Below are 20,421 nucleotides of genomic sequence, written 5' to 3'. Positions count from 1 at the left end.
ATCTGGTTGCAGGAGGAGGAAAAAAATGCTAGATGTTCGGCACAAATAATCATATCTTAGTATATACATAGGAATAAAAGTTTGGGCCTGAGGGTCACAGTGATTAAGGAAATCTACTCAAAGTGATATACTGGAACAGCCAAGTCTCAGAATGTCGAAACACTGAGGTCATACATTTCCTGTAGTCAGTGATTCAATAGATTAAGACTGACTAGGTCATATATACTGAATGAACTGTGAGGAGAAGACGAGTTTTACATTTGTTTTGCTTTCTACCTTCTCCCTGCTCTCTGAGTTTGCGTGACCTTGGAGTAGATATATGTAGAGAATGAGGGGGTGAAGGCTTTCCTCATGCTGGCGGGGGGGGGGGGGGTTGTGAACATGGAAATGTGGCTGTTTTGGGACTGCACTTGAGGTTTTATATGTTTTAGTATAGATTAATTGTGTTGTTTGGGCAACAGATGATTAATCACAGTACACCCTGATCATGACAGTGCTGCATGGCTGCAAGCTTCCTCAAACAGGTGAAGCAGAGCACAAAAAAAGCTTTAGCACAATGACTTAAGCAACAGAAAGCAAAAAGAGCTGCAGTCAAATGTAGTCACACTTAGGGAGTCTATGACAAGAATAACCAGCAATCCTACAGCAGTGTCAGAGACCTTAGAGAGTTTATGAAAATTTAAGCAGGGGAATGGAAAGCCAAGGAAAGGCAAACATTTTTTTTGGTTGACGTAAAATACATGGCTCAACAATTAATAGCCAGGATAGGAAGAGCTAAAATAAAAAAGGTAATGTGTAATCAATTAACAGTGAAGTCTCCAGGAATAGATAGCATTCCTTTGGAAATTTGTAAGTCAGGAGAGAAGAACATGATAAAGATCTCAAAGTTTTGTTCAACAACATTTTAAAATGGGAGGAAGTACTAATATTGTGGTAGAAATCTGTTGTAGCTGTGATACCCCAAGAGAGTAAAGACCTTTCAGATATGGCTTCATACAGACCTGCTTAAATTTTAAGACATTATTATGCAAGTATTTATGTCTATACTACCTAACAGAATAGCAAAAGGTGTTAACAAAATTGGTATGGATTATTATGGTTTTGCAGAGGGGAGCCAAACATTTTACATTACTAATAAACCAATGTAGATCCAGAGGGGAAGCAGAGTATAAAAACACTGCTAGTGTTGGAGGGTCTTCAAGCAGAGAAAGCATTTCGTTGAGTCAGCTTGGGATTTTATTTGTAATGCAACGGCAGCAGTTTCATTCCTTGACAGAATAATAGGGGTAATAAGGAGGACACATAATTGGGTCAGAGGCAAGAATTAAGGTGGGAGGGTTCCTCTCTGAGAAACTCTTGTTTGAACAGACAAACCAGGCAGGCATGCCTTTTTCCCCACAGATATTTGCTTTATATTTAGTGCCATTGGCAAACAAAGTATGGAATTCACAAAACTCAAGAATATAACTGGTATAGTACTGAATGAGCTTTTATCAACCACACTTGCAGCAGACAACATACCTGCTAACTTGCTGAAAATAGCAGCTGACTCCCTATCATATCCGGTCTCAATTCTAATAAACAGGTCCATTCAGGAAGCTTATGTACCACATCTATGGAAAATATCTTACATTATCTTCACAAAGGTGGCAAATCCTATGACTTCTCTAACTACCGGACAAACTCTTAGAGAAATGTATTCACTTGCAAGTCATGCAATTATTCTCCTCACACAATCTTCTCTCCCCCATTCAACATGAATTCTACCCTCTCCTCCATTCAACATGGATTCTGTCCTCATCATAGCACAACTACTGCCCTCCTTTCCCTCACCAATCAGGTCAAACAACACAGAAATAACAATAATTACGTACCTGCTATCTTTCTAGACCTCTCCAAAGCATTCAACATGGTCTCGCACCCTAAACTTCTAGATGCCCTTAACTCCCTATCCTTTGCTTCTCCTACTATCTCCTGGTTTAAAAGCTACTTATCAGATGGACAACAAGCTGTACAATGGCTAAACAAACTATCTCCCCCCTCCCTAACTCTATAGGAGTACCACAAGGTTCAACATTGGGCCCACTACTTTTCTCTATCTTTACAATCTACGTGCCTCTTTCAAACAAGCCACACTAATTCAGTATGCAGATGATTCAACACTCATCAGCGCAACCCCATCTGTTACCACCCTACAAGAACTGGCCATTGAAAGTTGGATCACTGACATCCAACTCATTCTCAACCCCAATAAAACCAAATTACTCTTGTTTACCCCTAACAAAACAAAATCTACTTCCCTAACTGTCTCTATCTCATCCAGAAATGGCACTATCATTTCTCCATCCACCCATACAAAACTCCTAGGGGTAGAAGTAGATAATAACCTATCTTTTGATATTCACATCGCACAAGCCATCCAGAAGGTACATAAAAAAATGGAAACCCTTTATAGACACAAAAACTCTCTCACAGATAAAGCAAGAATCACCCTAGCTCAAACCCACCTTTTATCAACACTTACATACACAGCACCAGTCCTAACCCATATTAGACATCTGGGCAAGTTAGAGTCATGCTATAATAAAATTGCCAAATTTGCCAACTCCTCACCCTTTAGAACCCATCACTGCCAAGTACTAAAACTCCAACGGCTTGAATTTCCACACTTACTAGCTTACCAACAACTCACCTGTGCCTTTAACATCATGAACTTCCCAGAGAAAACTCCAGCACTAAAATAGCTCCTAACCTCTTACTCTACTAGTTGCCCTCTGTGCTCATCTAATAAACCTCTTCTCAATATTACAACTGCCAACAACACTGCTGGCAAAGCCGTATACTCCCATACCATAGATAAAAAAATGGAATAACCTCTCCACCAATATAACCTCAGCAAAAACAAACAATAAATTCAAAAAATTACTCAAACCACATCTTAGGGAAACCTGGAACTGCCCATGCATTACATGATAATCTCTCGACCACTGTTCTCCATCTCTATACAACAACAACTTTAAGCCATACTACTTTCACAAGTATATACATACAGTTCTTATAATAAGCTGCATCGGTCACTGTGACTGCTCTACTGTCCTCATTTAGAACAAATGTAATAGGTTTTAATTGTATGTAACTACTAGGTAAAAAGCATTTTCAGTCATGTCAGTAACTATCTATCAATATTTCACTTATGTAATGCCAGCGAACTAAAAATAGCTAAATTTGAATATCTCTGCATGTAATTAATTTGCTGTTAGTTTCATCATTTGTATTCTCTCATTGTCTTATCTACTTACTATATGTTAATCGTGGAGCTTTTCTCCCTGGGCATCCACTGAAAATGGACCTGGTCCAGCTAGATTTTCCAGGTTAACAAATGTAAAATAAAAAATAAATAAAATAAATGTGCAGAGATTACTATCTTTTACTTGATAAGTCCAGAAAATGGCACATTGGTATTGTGGAACTTTTTCAGACAGTTTCAAGTTTTTGGGGGATACACAATCTTTTGGGGGGGTGATGTGATAAGTTGCCAGATTTTAAAATTCCCTACACAGTACTTTCTCAGAAATATTGAGGCAACGAGTGGTTATAACTAAGGAAATTATTTGTTTGGGCATAGGATCTGAATTGCCTAGGTATCATAAGGTTTGCCAAGTTTAATACTACTGGCTGCCAAAAAACAATTACTACAAAATAGAAATAAAAATGTAAATCAAAGGTACCTGATGCATTGAATACTGCAATGGGGATAGAATGACTGGAGGTGGTATCTGTAGAAAATGGGAACAGGAAATGTCATAGAAAAACGGAATTTGTGTTAACAACACATGCACAACAAGGTTCAGGAGGAGGTTTGAAGTTTGAGGGAAAGCAAGAATCGAACGGCTTTGTAATGTTGATGTCAATCTTCTTCTCCTTCCGGCTTTTCCCGTTGAGGTGAATAAAAATTGTTAAAATGAAAACATGTATACTGTAGTAGAATAAACAATGGAAATTTTACTACACTTTACTTTCTTTATATTAATGTGATATATACTCACTATTAAAAATGTGATTTTATAAAAACGCTTAAACTGGGATGGCTTTATGCAGACTTACAGTCAGTTGACAATGAGACTGGTGATGAATGAATGGTTGGTTAGATAACGGTATATTGATGAAGGGCAGATATAAACAAAGAAGCACCCTGAATGCCCCTTGTTATTTGGCCTTAGTACTAGTACAGTTTTGGTGGTGAATTTTAGAGCAGTGAACTTTGAGGAAGAAGGTGCTGTCAAAGCCCATTTTTAGTATGGAATCCTCCTCCCTTCTTCATTCAGTCAACACTCTTTGCTCCACTACTGCTCCAGAATCAAACATAGCACAGTTCCAGTATCATTACTATAAGGGGAATAAAAGGAAAATCCAATGAATTTCCACAGGGTCACAGGGAAAACAAGCTTTGGAAATCTCTTGTAAGAACAAAAGAGTTGTGTTCTGCCCTGCAACTTTATCTACATATTCTTCTAAAAATGCTTTAATCTTAGGGCACTCCCCACACATTTTATTTATTTTATACATTGTTAGTGGGGTGAGCCAAATGGACACAGGTGTCCCTTTTCATGGCCTAACTGAAGTGTTGTCTTGCTAAGTGACTTGCTCAGGATCAGACAGCAGGCAAACTGAGGTGAAAGGAATCAAACCTTGTACGTTTTTACAGGAAACGACTCATTAACTGTTTGGTGTCTTAATCTTCTGGAATAAATGGGAATTAAATGCAATTTGGCTTTGAAACCACCACTATACACAACGAGCCACAAAAAACAACTTTGCAAGTCCAGCAAATGTAAAGTGACACTTCTACAAGATGTACTGCAAAGCTGTAGGGGTCACATTGCCCCACTCCTAGTAAATGTAGCACATCTTATATTCTTGTTTGAGACAATTGTCCAACTGAACTATGGTGTTTTCCAACAGGATCTAGTTACTTGTAAATATGTAAATGTACCCGATCTCCACATATTCAGAACTCAGACATGCATTTATTATTTATTTTATTTTTTGCTTTTACTGACCAGATTAGTCCCAATAAGACATTGGCCTCTTTTTCAGAGTGGTGTTCAAAATGACTACAGGAAATCTGACCAGGGCACTGGGAATATTTCCCTAATCTTTTCAGTAAGTGTCATTGGATCTTTTCAATTCTCCTGAGCTACAACCAACTCAGTCACAAGGGACCTTTTAATATATCAGTTGAATGACTGCACACTAAGTAACGTGGAACCCTCCGTATGCTGCACTACAGTGTCAAATCTTTTTGGAAAATGAATACAAGCACTTTGTGTCAGAACAGAACCTACAGTACTCTGTTCTTACTGCACCAAAGGCAAACATGTTACCTGTTGAGCCAATAATGCTAATGCAGACTTTTCTGCAGCTCACCTGGAGCCATGTTATGGCACTCCTTCAGCATATCTGATACATTCTCTGCTGTATCACAACACTCTGGAACCAGTTTAACAACAGCCGTGCACATCGGCCACACAGCTGGTTCTAAACAGGAATCCCTTTGTCATTCTCAAGTTCTCACACATCAATTTGATGGGCTACCGCCCACTGCAACACCATAGAATACTTCATCCATGGCATGACTTTCAGGATGTTATGCACCCAAATGCCACTACTGTATTTTTTAACACCTTTATTACATCACTTAAGATATAGACACGTGTGTTAAAAGAAAACAAAACCATATTAACATTTTTCTCCATTATATTTTCTTTCTTCATACCAACTGTTTCAGTCCAACATTACATAAGTCTATAAATTCCTGCCTTCCCTTAAACCTCACTCCTCCTGCTGAACACCACTGTAATGTTCCCACAATTTCCATTTTATTTATATGCAATTTGCAGCTTCCCTTTTTTAAAGATCCCTCTTACAGTTGTTTTATTTCTTGATAATATTCAATACTACAAATACAATTGGTTTAGATTTTGATTTCCATCTTCTAGTAACTGCTTTTTTGGCAGCCAGCAGAATTAATTTAATAAAGCCTTACTATGTCCAGGCAATTCAGATACTATGTGAATCATTTCTTTAGTTACCACCCATATGGTCATCCAATATTTCTGACAAACTACTCTGTAGGGAAGCTTTAAAATCTCATTATACTCCAAAAACAAAAAACAAAAAAAAAAAGTTCCCAGTTACCGCTTTCTTCCCCATCTTACCGTCAACATTTGCTGTTTACCTGAAAACATTCTCTGAAGTCTGCCTGAGGTATAAAATTACTTATGCAAACACTTTCAAGCAAAAATCCTAATCCTTCTTGGACTTTGTTGTGTACTTGGGAACTACTGTACATTATGTACTTTTATTACTCCCTTGTAACTGCTTTTCCAGTCTCTTCCCAATCTTTTCAAACCTCCTTTTATTGATTCTTATAGCTACCATACAATATCTTACATGTCCTACTAATTATCCCCTATTTAACAGCAGCTTCTGTCCTAGATGCGACAAAAACTGGGTCTACTTCAGAAACCCAAAAGCTCACTTACCCAGCTTTCACAAGACCAAGATGGAAAAAACAAAACTCCAGAAGTCCGACAGTTTAGAACACCGACATTTCACTACAGGTAAGTAACTGCTTGGCCAACCCGGCAAACAACTAAAACGAAGCAAAGAAAACCCACCCATGTGGGGGGCTGCACCCCCCGACTAAATATACCAACTCTGACATCGCACTATCGCGGAGGTAAGGGGCAATGGTCAACATGTTGGCCTAGCGCTTACTTACCTGTAGTGAAATGTCAGTATTCCAAGTGGTCGGTCTTCAGGAGTTTGATTTTTTTCATCTCAGTCTTTTGAAAGTTGGGTAAGTGAGCTTTCAGGTTTCTGAAGGGGACTCTTAGAATGCTCCATCCTTTTTTTTTTTTTTTTTTTTTTTTTGCAAATCCACCGCACTTTCGTTATCTACTAATATCCTGGAGGAAGAAAATACATGACAGAAAGAATTACTATTTTGACCAAGCATCACACACCACCCTGTACAAACTCTGAGGAAAACTCTGGCCTTAGGCATCTTGGTAAACAATGCAGCACAATGAATTACATCAAGAATGATGTTTAACAGTGTACCTACATCTGAGAAGAGAGAAACAATTTAAAATTTCAAAGACCCTAATTCCCCAGCAGCTGAAGAAGTGTACAGTTTGGTCCTACTCACTCCTGTGTTTTTTTACTTCAAACTATAGACACATTTTGTATATGCATTCTCACACATGCACCTGCTATCATCCTCCCTCCTATAAGTCATATGCAGTCCTCATCCCCCCAGTACATCACAACCTCACACCAGCAGGACCTGCCAATAAGGGCTGTAATGATGGAATTTGAGCCCTTTGCAGCATCTTCTTTCTGAACATCTCCATGCAGTTTTGCTTCACTGCTCTCCCCAAGGCCATCAGTGTTTCAGGACTGAACATTTCAGTGTGGGGGACAGTTAGAACTACGGTGCATCACACCTCCCATCTGAAATGCATTATCTTGATGCAGATGATCCAAAGGCCCTAACTCTATCCTTGGTGGCTGATGTCAGTACTCACCTCACCTGTGAAAGCCTGCAATACCCTCCCCTTTACCATTAGGACTGCCACTAACATACAAACAGTGCTACCATCAAGAGCATGGTAGTGCCAAGCTCAAATTCCTGGTTTGTGCTGCTTTCCGTCGGCCTCTGTTTTCACAACTACCAGAACTACGCTGTAACAAAATTTTTTTATAAAAAATATATGTATGCATGCAATCTTTTTACTTGTATAACATGAGAGAGTCTGCTTTAATTGTGAAAATCAAAAATGTCACAGACTGTAGAGGGAAAATGTTCTTTGTATTTTCCAGTTTGAAGCAACTCATATGAAATTGTTGTCAAATTATGACCGAAATGTTGGTTGCACTAAAGAAAACAGCCTGAAGCACATTCATTTTAATTTGTTATACTTTCAGATCCTCACCTCAAAGTCAGCCTGAAAGTCTCAGTTTAAACAATAATTGAATGATAATATGTTGAAAACAGACTACATAAGAGTATGAAAAATCTCTTGCATGATTTTATGACCACATTTTTGTTATGAAAGTTTGGAAAGCAGTATGAGAAATATTACATCACATATTACATTTTTTGCAAGCAATAAAAATCATAATGTCATAGAGATCTCTCACGGATAAGCTTCCTGTGTACATGCTCCTTTCACCATGAACCACTGCTAGGTTTGCATCTAGATAAACATTTTAATTACTTATTCAATTAAAGCAATACTAATCTGGTTGCATTGTATTAGTATGTTTAAAGTACTATAATCACTATGGAAAATTTATTTAATTGCTTTTCCATTTACAACACATCACACTTTAGCTAGGACAGGGCCTTTTGTGATCTACTTGCAGTGGACAGATACTTTTTAATTTTTTTCCAAACTGTGACACTTACTAGTTTTATAAATAAATAACTCTAAAATTAGTCTAGGCTCAAAGGTAATCCATAAGGTTCTCCACGATTTCATTACAAAACTCAAAGCTAAAGTAAACTCTGCAAACCTAAGTAAATGTGTAATACTCTGGCAAACAACTTTTGTAACAAATTTAAAGTACCCAAATACACAAGAACCACTTTGGAATAGAAGAAAGATTGCAACATGTATAGCAGAGGAAATACTCATGGCAACCCTAAACAAAAATCAAAAACATTAGATCCACTGGTCTTGAAAATACTCTTGGCACCTCCTATGTACAGTTAAGGACCACCATGTTAAACCACTAACCATAAGGTTCTAACACTGGGATGCATTCTGAAAATTTGGGAAATCAAGCAACAGTGGTCCCAACACACAAAAAGAAAGGGCTAACTTCAGACCCTGGGAACTTTAGCCCAATAAGCCTTACACAAGTACCTTGCAAAGCTATAGAAAAAAACAACAATGGTGCTAATCCACATGAATTTATTAATAGTAGGAAATGACTCTTAAATCTTGAGGAGATTACAGTCTGCATTATAGAAAGGCCTTAAAGTATCTGGAGCCTAACTGGACTTAGCCATTGCTTGTAACATTATCCAACCAAGAGCATTTTTCATAAACTATGACAACTAAATGAAAATGGGTTCATTATTCAAGGGTCAAACCGTGTCTAAAAAGCAGAATACAAGTCACAGTGGGAGGTGTTCAGCCAGATTCTGCTTATATTACTAATGGTGTCACATGGCTCACTCATCTCAAGGTAGGGAAGAACCTCTGGACTGCCAAGTATGAAAGTGACTGTAATGCTGATGTACAAAATTATTATTAGGTCACAGTTTATAGCATTCAAGAAATGGGATCCAAGAAATGAACTTCAACAGTAAAACTTAGAGAGGAATTAATTTCCAGAAATGCATTTTGAGAATGTACAACAAAATGAAGTCATAACAGAAGTTTAAATCATAAATCTTTGCATTACACCATGAGATTTAACTTTTAAGTACATCACTTAGAAGGTACAGGAGCTCAAATGGCTAACAGCTTTAAAAACTATAAAATCTTGCACTGACACAAACAGTAGAAAATGCAAACTGCAGCTGTAATCAAGCAACACTTTTAAAACCTGTTAGATACTCTGTACATTTTTGGTATGTGGCAGCACAGACATTGTTACAGCTTTCAAAGCTGTCATGTTTCTGATGTAGTTCTGTGGTGGATGCCATATGTGTGTCAACATGAGGTTCAGTAGTTACAGTAAGGTTCATAAGTAAGAGCCTGTGTATAACAAACTCCTCAAAGACTGGCTGGTTCAGTCACTGGTGGGTTCAGAAGAGGACATGGATAGCCAGTGGGGCTCTTCTAGGAGTATAATATATGCTGTCATGTACACTGGAGGAATTTCTCGGGTAAATTGAGCATTGCTACTAGCATCAAGTGTATCACTTGTTCCTAGATCTGTACTTGGCCAATGACCACCGGGACCTTTTTAAGCCTAGCCATGCATCCCAAATCATTGACAAGTTTAGGTACACTTGCAAGTGTAAGCATGGGCGTGGAAGAAGAACCATTTACAGGCTTGCCTGTGTCCTTTAGAGCCATAGGTGCCAAACCAGAGATTGATTTCCTATTCTCCATCTATTGTTCCAGTTTCACTTGAAATGGGTTAGGGAAGAATACTGCTTCACATGGATGCCTATTCCAAAGAAGAGGTAGTCTCTGGGATTCATACCTGTCTCTCCAGCAGATCCTATTTATATCACAGGCAGGGTTTAATCCTTTAGAATAATTCTGGTGCTGTTTTATGGATATGCAGAAGGTTCATCAGAGTGGGGTCTGACAATGACTTGTATGCCAGGCATACATCTCCACACAGCAGCCTTTAGGAGACTAATATGGGGATAGGGATTTGAGGTGGTCTGCATGGGACATATTACTTACACCCTGTATTCTTTTAGTGAGGAACTTCTGTGGATATTCCAGTTGTTGGATATGCCTGGTTAGGTACAAACCAAAGGGGGCATTGTACTCAATGACAGGTCTGATGAATGCCAAATACAGTGGAACGATAACCTTCTTGGACCTAGATGCCATACCTTTGCTTGTAAATTGCACAACATAGAATGATTTCCTTATTGCTGTAGACATGCAACAGTCAAAGGCTGGATTACCATCTGTGTGTGTCCCCAAGTCCCAGACTAAAGGAAGCAGCTTCTTTTTTTTCTTAGTTTCTGTTCGTCTCTGAAACAAAACACTCTGGGTGGAAAGGGCCACTTCAAATCTATCTGTGTAAGTCTGAAAGTCTTGCTTGTCCTCCTTTGGTCCATGATGGCATGTGATGTTGACAGCCCTACCCCTTCATTGACAAATGTTATCATCAACCTGCCTTGCAATTATGACATACCCCCAACACTGGGGAAGTGGAAACAGAAATCCCACTCCTCCCTTGCAGAATGGGCAAGTCGGCAAAATGCTGTTACATTCCATCTCCTTGGCTTTTATACTGCCTGAGCCACTAACTTACCTTGGGTAGTCTAGCCTGTTACACCACCTTGTTGCTTTTTCTTTGCTTTCTAAGCACAATCAGCAAGTTTAACATGTTATAAGATAGTTAAATTAACCACAGATGTCAAAGTACTATAAAAAGGCTTAGAGCACAAACTTGAAGTGATGACTATAGTCTCTTATGAAACGTAACACAGTCAAATTTTGGAAGAAAAGAAGTCCAAAGATAAAAGGGAGGGGCAAACTCAACAGCTGACAATTGTATTACAGACCTAGGAGTATTACCAGATGGCCTTAACTTTTGACAAAAGCATGGCCAGTGCAGGATAAGGGAGCCCTAAATGAAAGACCTGCTCTGGTACAGTTTGTAGTGAAATCTAGAAATGAAGTTGCTGTTTAAAAGGGGAATAATTAGTACGGTATAAAACTACTGTACTATAAGAGATAATCACAAGAGGTTAGAAAAAATTGGTATGAGACTGGAAAAGCAATTTACAAGGGAAGAACAGAGATATGCATGGCTCGATAACTACAGGACAAAGTCCAGAAAGTTTAGGATTTTTGCTTGGAAGTGTTTGCATAGGTATTTTTATATAACAAGCTGACTTCAAATTTTTTTTTCATCAGAAGATAGAACATGTTTTGGGGGAGTGTAATGAGTTTGCAGATTTTACTCTGTCAGAACATTCAAGGTGTGAAAGGTTGTAACTAAGGAAATTATTCTTTTGAGCTGGAAAACAGGATCTGAATTGCCAAGACATAGTAAGGCCTTATTACGTTTAATTCTGTAGGATGCCTAAAAAAAGCAATTACTAGAAAATGGAAATCAAAATCTAATCAGACTGTATTTGAAGTACTTTATATTGCAAAAGAGACAAGAACTGAAAGAAGGATCCTTAGAAAAAGGAAGGTACAAATTACACAGAAATGCATGGACTTTGTGGGAACAATACATAAAGAATAATGTTCAGGAGGTGGAGTGAGGTTTACAGGAAGGCAGGAATCAGGCAATTTACGTAATGTTGGATTACATGATAGTAGTTATAAAGAAAGAAAGAAAACCTGCCAACATATAATATATGTAAATGGAAAATGTTAATATTGTTCTTTTCTATTGATGTATGTGTGCCTATTTCTTAATTGAGAATTTAATAAAGGTGTATAAAAAGTATGGCCAGTGCAGTAAGAACTGGCTATGTTTAGCCCACATGACATGCATATTTAGCTCAAATAGGGATGTTATTCCTCCAGTACACCTAACTACTTTAGCCAACACCTAATATAATGCATGTGCTTGCAGCAATCTGGAAAGCCCCAGATATTTTTAGCAATAGAAAAGTACAGTTTTGTACCTACCATAAATGTAGATGTCCGATAGGTATGCATCTGCAGTCATCACATATGGGTTGTCCTGCCTCAGGCAGCCCTTCGGTCGGCCGGATTCCAAAGTCTGGTTCCAGCGTCGGCTGATGTCGCCCTTTCCCCGACGTCACAGCGCCTGGGGTATAAAAGCGTCAGCCGACGCCATCTTCCTCAGTTTTTCTTGCCCCAGATGCCAGGTGCCCTCTAGGAAGGCTAAATTTGGAAAAATGCAATAAAAAATCCAAACATTTGCAAAAAAAAAAAAAAAAATATATATATATATATATATATATATATATATATATATATATATATATATATATATATGTAAAAACAAATACACCATAATAGATCCCCCAGCTAGCTAATAGAGAGGTAAGCACCCTAGGAATACCACAGAGGGGAGGGAGGGTAAACCTGACTGCAGATGCATACCTATCGGACATCTACATTTATGGTAGGTACAAAACTGTACTATGTCCTTCAAGGATGCATCTGCAGTCATCACATATGGGTAGAATACCATAGCCAATCTGGGGGGGGAGGTACTAGGAAAAGGATGGTGTAGCTAAGATACCCTGCAGGACAGCCGTAGCAAAGCCTGCTCTGTATCTGGAATATAAAGGTAAATTGTAATGCTTGTCAAATGTATGCACGGAGCTCCATGTGGCAGCTTCTAAAATGTCTTTTGTAGCCACCCCTCTTAAGAAGGCTGTGGAGGTGGCTGTGGCTCTTGTAGAATGAGGTCTAATGTTAGCTGGTACAGTCTTTCCATGAAATGAGTAACAAAAGCGGATGCAATTTCCTATCCATTTTGAAATTGTCTGTTTGGAAATTGCTTTTCCTTGAGTACCAGCAGCATATGCTACCAGCAGCTGGTCAGTTTTTCTGAAACCTTTAGTTCTGTCCAAGTAGTAGCGCAACTGTCTGTGAATGTCCAGGGTGTGCAGCAGTTTCTCCCCTTTGTTTTGTGGATTTGGGAAGAAGGTAGGCAAGTGAATGGCTTGATTCAATGAAACCCTGGATACCACCTTTGGCATAAAAGTAGGATTAGTTCTTAATGAAACTCTGTCCTGGTGAAAAATAATAAATGGCTGAACTGCCATCAGGGCCTGCAATTCCGAAACCCTTCTTGCTGAGGTTATTGCCAGAAGGAAAGCAGTCTTCCATGAAAGGTACTGTAGATCTGCAGATGCTGCTGGTTCAAATGGAGGCAGTGTTAGTTTTTCCAACACGTAGTTAAGGTCCCAAGCAGGTAGAGGTGGTTTCCTAGGAGGTTTGATGTTTTTGATTCCTCTTAGAAACTGTCTTAGGAGAGGATGAAAAAAGACAGGAGGATCAGTATTGTACTCTGCTGAAATTGCTGAAGCATGAATCTTAATAGAAGAGTAAGACAGTCCATTGTGGAACATTTCTGCCAAATATTCCAGGATATGTGCCATGTTCATTATTGTCGCATCTAGGCCCTTTGTGGTGTTGCAGATGAGAAATCTGTTCCATTTTGCTGAATATGCCTTCCTTGTGGAAGAGCAGCGAGCTTCCAGAATAATATTCTTCACTCTCTGGGATAGCTTATCCTGAGGAGGAGTCAAGGTATTCTCCACGCTGTTAGTTGCAATGTTTTCAGGTTGGAATGTAGAGTTTTGTATCTGTGCTGTGTCAGTAGAAGTGGCCATAGAGGTAGGGGCCATGGTTTCGTACGTGACATGCTCCTTAGCAGTGGGTACCAGTGCTGTCTTGGCCAGTCCGGAGCTATCAGAATCACTTTTGGCTGCTCTGCCCTGATCTTCAGTAACACCTTTGTCATTAATGGAATAGGAGGAAATGCATACACTGTCAGATTTCCCCAGCTGAAAGAGAGGACGTCCACTTTCCACGCTTGTGGGTGGTATGTCCTTGAGCAGAATTTCTTCAGTTGATGATTGTGGGGGGATGCAAATAGATCTATGTCCGGGCTCCCCCAAGATTGTGTTATCTGTTGGAAAATGTCTGGGTGCAGCATCCATTCGTGTGCATCCATGATATTTCTGCTTAAGCTGTCCGCCAGTGTATTGTCCTTCCCTGGCCCAAACTGAGCTTGTAGCTGTATATTGAGTTTCAAGGAAAGATCCCATAGATTCATTGCCAGTCTGCAAAGAGGATAAGAATGGGTACCTCCTTGCTTGTTTATGTACCACATAACTGTGGTGTTGTCTGTCCTTATTAGTAGACGGCCTTGATGCAGAAAGAGTTTGAAGGCCTCGATTGCATGCATCACTGCTAGCATTTCTTTTTGATTTATGTGCATGCGTAGCTCCTTTCGTGACCACTGTCCTTGGATACCTCTGCTCTCCATGTGTGCTCCCCAAACTAGGTCTGAAGCGTCTGTTGTAATAGTTTGGGAGGTTTTTGGCTTTGTGAAGGGCAACCCTCTGTTGGACTGGCTGGCCTGAGCCCACCACAGAAATTCCTTGTGAAGGCATGGAATGAGTGGGATTAAAGTTTCCAAACTGTGACTGTACTGAGTCCATAAACTCCTTAGGTACCACTGTAGCTTTCTCATATGTAGCCTTGCTTGTGGAATCAAAAGAATACAGGATGCCATGTAACCCAGGGCCTGCAGGATTTTCCTTGCAGTCAGCTGAGTTTGTCTTGTCAGATTCTTGAAGTAATCCAGTAGTTGACTTTGTTTTTCTTCTGTGAGATAAGCCATTTGGGTGGTTGTATCTAGATCCGCACCCAGAAAGGTTATTCTTTGGGATGGAACAAGTCTTGATTTGTGCATGTTGACTGTATATCCCAAGGCCTGTAGAAGATTGATGGCATAATTTAAGTCCTTTATCAAAGTTTGTTGGTTGTCCACTTGTATAAGGCAGTCGTCCAGATATGGGTAGATTTGAATCCCCTGGAGTCTGCAGTGTGCTATTACTGATGCCAGGCATTTCGTGAATACTCTGGGCACAGTAGATAAGCCAAAGGGCAATGCTGAGAATTGATAATGCTCTGACCCTGCAAGAAATCTGAGGTATCTTCTGCAACTCTGTCTGATAGGGACATGCAGGTATGCCTCCTTGAGGTCTAGAGTAACCAGCCAAGACCCCTTTCCCAGCATGGGAAGGAGTTGCTGTAGAGTCAGCATTTTGAATTTTGGCACAATGAGATAAATATTCAGTACGGACAAGTCGAGAATTGGTCTCCATTGATGCTCTTTTCTTGGAACAAGGAATAGCCTGGAGTAAAATCCTTGGCCTTGTTCTGAAATAGGAACTTTTTCTATGGCTTTCATTTGTAGTAAGTTTGAGATTTGTTTCAAAGCCTCTGCCCTTTTTGGCAATGTGTGGAAATGGAACCTGTATCCATTGTCTATTATTTGGAGTGTCCATTTGTCTCTTGTAATGTTGTGCCAATTTCTTGAGAATAAAGAAAGCTTTCCGCCCAAAGGTGCTTCTAACTGAGCCCTGGTTGGTGGAGTCAAAGCAAAGTCATTGAGTTTGTCCTTGTGCAGCAGTTGCAGGTCCTGAACTGCCTTGTCTGGATTGGAGGTTGCCATTGACGGCCTCTGTAGGAACCCCTAGCTTGCCCTCTACCTCTGGCATGCCTGTTCCTGCCCCTTTGAAATCTTTCTGTGTCCGGAAAGGACAAATTCTTGGAAGGCCAGTTTCTGCTGAATCTAGGCAGTTGGACTTGAAGAAAATCCTTAACTGTTTGTACAGATTTTGCCTTTTCCTCAAATTTCTTTAGGACGTCTTGAGCAGTGGAACCAAACAACTTTTGCTTTTCCAGTGGAGCATCCAAAAGCTTAGCTTTAACATGTTCTGGCAGAGATTGTTCCTTCAGCCAAGCATGCCTGCGTATGACCACACCTGTCATTGCTGACCTACATGAAGCTTCCAATGCATCATAACCACACTGCAAGAAGTGGTTGCTAACCTGCTGGGAGTTATGTACCAGATCCTGAAGGGATTTACGGTCAAGGGGTTCAGAAGAAGACAATTTCTTATGCATTTCTTCTAACAAATACTCTTGATACTGTATCATGTGAAATTGACAATTTAATGCCCTCATAGCAAGAGTGGCAGAAGTATACACTTTTTTACCCCATCTCTCTAATGCCCTGGACTCCTTTGCAGAGGGGAGTGGGTTCTTAGTAGTAACAGCTGCAACCCATTTAGGGTCCTGTGAAATAGTTTTAGGGTCAGCAGAGTGGGCCTTATAAAGAAAATTATGTGTGTCCGGGACCCTGTAATACCTATCAGGCTTAACAGGGGCCGGAGGCAGAGTGTCAGGGGTCATACTAGAGTCAGAATATACATCATCAATCACATTTAAAACAGGAGGAATAGCCAAAGGTCTATGCTGAGGTAAATAAAGAAAAGTTCTTAGTCTTTTCCTGGAATCAGAATATTCCTGGCCCTGCCATTTGAAATGCTCTCTCATAGTGTGAAGGGTCTCCCCAAAGTAAAGCTCCTCAGGAGGGGAGGCTGACTGAATAGATTCCTCTGCATCCGAATCCTCGTAGGCCGAATAAGCCTCCTCCTGGTAGTCTGAGTGATCCGAGCCAACAGAGGCCTCCTCTGAGGAAAGGGGATCAGGGGGATCCATCCTGGGCCTTTTGTCTAGAGGGGGTTGGGAGCCCCAGTCTGGATGAGGCTGAGAGCCCCTAATTAAGGAGATAAGGTCCTCTGCTAAAGTTAGAATCTGTGAACTAGAAGAAGGTCCCTGGGGAATAACTCTGGGAGGCATGGCTTTAGTGCGTTTTGCAGCTTTAGCCCTGGTGAAGGCCTGGCTGCACCACGTGCTGGTGTAGCTTTGTCTAAAGGTATGGTGTCGGAAGATTCCTATACACCAGTTTCGGAAGGCAATTCTGTAACCGACTCGGTAGGAGCCTCCAGGGGCCGAGGCTGTCGGTTGTATTATTTCAGGGTTCGGAAGTTCCAAGGACTCGGTATCAGCCGAGACCGAGATACTCATGATGAGCCTAGCCGCGGTTTCAGCCGAAACCGCGGCCCGCGTGTGTCGGTCCTTGTCTTTCCGTTTCTTAATTAAATGTGATGTTGGGGTTTCCAACGGCATTTTGTAAGCAAAACTATCCCCAAAAAACTCTTCTGTGAACTCCGACCGACGTCTAAGAGTGTGTCGGTTGAAGGAAGCGCAGGCTGAACAGGCCGAGACGTCGTGGTCTGGGCCTGAGCAGGGAAGACAATAAGAGTGGAAATCCTTATGAGGTATTTGTTTCCCACAAGTTAAACAATTATTAACTTTTTCTGACATCGGCTGAGGCAAGAAAGAGTCCCCAATGGGGTACTTAGCTTTTGAAGTCTTCGGATAGCGAATTTACAGGAGCTGGCCGACCGGCACTTGCGAACTGCTTCTGCTTCGGGCACCACGCGGCAAGAAAGACTGAGGAAGATGGCGTCGGCTGACGCTTTCATACCCCAGGCGCTGTGACGTCGGGGAAAGGGCGACATCAGCCGACGCCGAACCCAGACTTTGGAATCCGGCTGACCGAAGGGCTGCCTGAGGCAGGACAACCCATATGTGATGACTGCAGATGCATCCTTGAAGGACATCTCCTCTGGTTAAAAAAGTCCCATCTAAAAAGAACAAAGCAATTACTGCAATTATCACTGACACACAACATACATAAACTCACCACTAACCTGGTTAGCAAACACTAATAAATAAATAAATAATATTTTAAGGCATTATCACTCCCTTATCAGAGCAATGACAGATCCTCTCCTATCAATCTGGGGTGAATGCTGGTTTGACTAATTGCATGCTTTAACCATACTAAAATAAATAAATAAATAAAAAAGACGCATTGCATAATTGCTGCCTCAGAACTGGAAAAACCATCAAAATAAAACTTTCATTAACTAACTTTAAATCTTTTATATATATATATATGTATATATATATATGTATATATATATATATATATATATATATATATATATATATATATATATATATATATGTATATATATATATATATATATATATGTGTGTGTGTGTGTATACATACACACACACACAAAACACACACAGACATATGAACTCTGTGTGCACATATGTGTACAAGAAATACAAGCATGTGTACATACCTACATAAACATAAATATTCAAATGGAATAAAAATCATCAATCTTCTTGAAGACCAAAAGGTTGCAAAGTTGATTTTACAACCCAAATTCCAAGCAGAGGTGAGCACGCTGTTGGGGGTAAATAGAATGATGTTGAGTACTGATATGCTTACAAAACCAATCATTTAAGCAGCTACATCAGCCACTTAAATGACCAGAAGTGTTGTTCTGTTAGGAACTGTAGAAAAAGTTCTGTTATAGCTCATTGCTACATGTCAGCAAATGCATTTGACACAGTTTAGCTTAGCTCGACTTTTTTTTCTTGGTCTTTAACGTCAGCTGAAGAGCACTGCCCAGGATGCCAGATGACCTTATCACAGCTCTGTTCAGCCTTTGAAACAGTATTTTTATTCCCACTCTTACTCCACAGGCAAGCACACTCCAGAGTCTGAGCAATCCAAGGAGTACCGCCATGCCACACTTACACATTAATGCAGCTTACAAAATGGACTACTCCCTAAGAAAAGGGGCTTGCAGTTGACTCTTTTTGGAGACAGCATCACTTGTCCATAATGCAAATAAGGTAGCCAATTCAAATAAAGAGACAGGCTTATCAACAAATAAATAATCTTAAACAGTTGTCTTCATTGCACAGATACTTTTTGTGAAAACACTTTTTAAATTAAAAATCCAAGTTCGAATGCAATGAAACAAGTATAAATGTCTGACAAATAAAATGATCTATTCTCCCCTCCAGTCTGCTGCAGAGGAAGTTCAATTAGCAGCTCGGATGCTTGACAACACAGGCAGGGAGGATGGCCATGACCTGAAGAGTAGGGGGAGCACACTTTCAGATGTACCTTCATATCGAAATGCAGAAGGGCAAACTTCAGGTTAAGGCATGAATGGAATCATGGCAAGGGCACCACACAGCCAAATGAATGCAAACTCCTGGGCTTTAGGACAGGTGCACACACAGGTGGGGAAATTAGATTAAAAGAAAAAACTCCCCTGGGGGATCTTACAGCAGGTACAACAGACCCAGTGGATGAACAGCAGATAGTCAGCTAATGGGAGTTAAAAAAATGAATGGAAATATCAAAAAAGTATCTGGGTTTCAGAGCAATTTAAAATGTTGTAATTTAACTGGTCTATTTCTCAGGTACTCAATTCATGTATTCTATAAGTCAAATAAATCCATGAATCAGAACATAAAAGTCAACACTGTATCCATATAGTGGGATGCCACTGTTGTGAGAATACGATTTTCCAAGATGGCTGCACACTTGTTAACAACTTAATGTCAGCTCTCCCACTATGAAAACTGAAACTGATAGACAAGTGCCAGTAATTTTGCCCGTTTTACCAAAATTCAGTTGCTGCCTAGTAAGTATGCTATCTGGATCTCAGCAAAGAAGAAACATGGACAGCCTGAAAGAAAATCAACTCAAAAAGATGAAGAGAAAACACTCACTGGGCAGAATTTGGTAGCAGTTCAGCAAAAAGCAGTACAAATCCAGCTCTAGTACAAGAGATGGCCTCCAGAAATGTAAAGGACAAAAGTCAAACCTGCTCAAATCTAACTAAAATAACTGAAACACTGAAGTATATCAACTCAAATAAGAAAAGGTTGGAAAAATGGAAGAAGCTTTAAACAGCTATTCAGATAAACTGATAAAACTGTAAAAAATCTGAAGCTGAACTCAAGAAAAGACTGACCAAGTATGAGACTGCTCAAGAAGAGCCATTTCAAAAAAAATTGAAGTGTTAGAGGACACAGCACGCAGAGAAAACCTGAGAGTTTCTGCTGTACCAGTGAAACCGGAAGGAACAGACTGTATTAAATGTTAAGAAAGCGCAAATAACTGGACTGTTATTCTACAGCAGGATTTGTTAATTGAAAGGGCACATCATGTGTATGTTCCAAACCTGGCTATGAGAAATCAGCCAGAAACTGTATTAATAAGGATGCAATCATACCAGCAAAAAAA

At 39.9% G+C, this 20,421-nt stretch overlaps 1 protein-coding gene across 1 annotated transcript in view; it reads right to left on the bottom strand.

The window, feature by feature from the left end:
- The window catches only part of LOC122788688, a 728,859-nt gene that overhangs the window by 641,178 nt on the left and 67,260 nt on the right, over window positions 1-20,421 (bottom strand). The window lies entirely within an intron of this gene.

The sequence above is a fragment of the Protopterus annectens genome, chromosome 14.part0 (genome assembly GCF_019279795.1).
Source record: "Protopterus annectens isolate FY-2018-M chromosome 14.part0, PAN1.0, whole genome shotgun sequence".
Lineage (NCBI taxonomy): Eukaryota > Metazoa > Chordata > Ceratodontiformes > Protopteridae > Protopterus > Protopterus annectens.
This window is presented reverse-complemented; position numbering and strand designations above follow the sequence as displayed.